The sequence below is a fragment of the Polyodon spathula genome, chromosome 6 (genome assembly GCF_017654505.1).
Source record: "Polyodon spathula isolate WHYD16114869_AA chromosome 6, ASM1765450v1, whole genome shotgun sequence".
NCBI lineage: Eukaryota > Metazoa > Chordata > Actinopteri > Acipenseriformes > Polyodontidae > Polyodon > Polyodon spathula.
Window position 1 is genome coordinate 34,537,625 of NC_054539.1, and position 1,140 is coordinate 34,538,764.

A 1,140-nucleotide genomic window follows, 5' to 3' on the forward strand; every position below is an offset into this window, starting at 1 on the left:
ATTAAATAAAGAAAAAAACAGAAATGCTTGACTATTTGGTTTCTTTTAAACATTGACACACACTTATGTTGAGATTTAATTTACCATGAACCTTTTAGCTCCCAGTTATTGTGAGGATAGCCTATTTTAAATTGTATATGTTTACAGTAGGGCTGTGTTCGAAGGTTTGTTTGCTAGCCAGGAATTCGAAGGTAGTTCTAAACCTTCGAAGGTTCGTCGGGCAGAATTCACATTGTCAGATTTTTTTTTCTCTCGTTAACAGAAACCGTTTCACCATCTTTTGAATACTAAATCACACATTAAATGTCACTCGCGTGAAACATTAAAATATACACTTGGACTAGTATATACACTTGGACTTTGAAAAAGCAGCACCGGTAGCCCCACCTCCACCTACCGCTCCCTATTATCCAGAGGCAGAACTTCAATTTCTTCATTTGCCATCTCTACAGCCAAGCATCAAAATATACCATAATATTTATTAAAACTTTTGAAAGAAATGTCTCAAACTATGCTGTTTTGGGATTTTTTTTTTTTTTTGTTAATTACCACACGACCCCCAAAAAATAATAATCCAAAATAATACTAATCATATTAAATGTGTGTGTGTGTGTGTATATCTATCTATCTATCTATCTATCTATCTATCTATCTATCTATCTATCTATCTATATATATATATATATATTATATATATATATATATATATATATATATATAATGTATGTATTAGTGGGTGGAGCTTTTGGGAAGGACCAGAAATGACAGCACACAGGGGCCGGAAATGGAGTTTTAGTCCTTGGAGCCCTGTACCATTAATGGTATCAGGGCAGGGTATTATTTTACCAAACAATAAAATACAACAGTCCAGTATTGCAGAAAATAAACAAGAAAACCACCTGGAATACCAGCAATGGTAAACTCAGGTTTGAAATAAAAAGAGTAAACAAAAAATGTCACGATTACAAAATAAATAAAGGGAGCACTGGGTTTCTTTGTGCTACTGCGTGGTTTTCAGGTCTGGAGATTGGGCTGGCCATAACAGGGTCTTGATCTGGTGGTCCTCCATCCACACCTTGATTGACCTGGCTGTGTGGCATGGAGTATTGCCCTGCTGGAAAAACCAAACCTCAGAGTTGG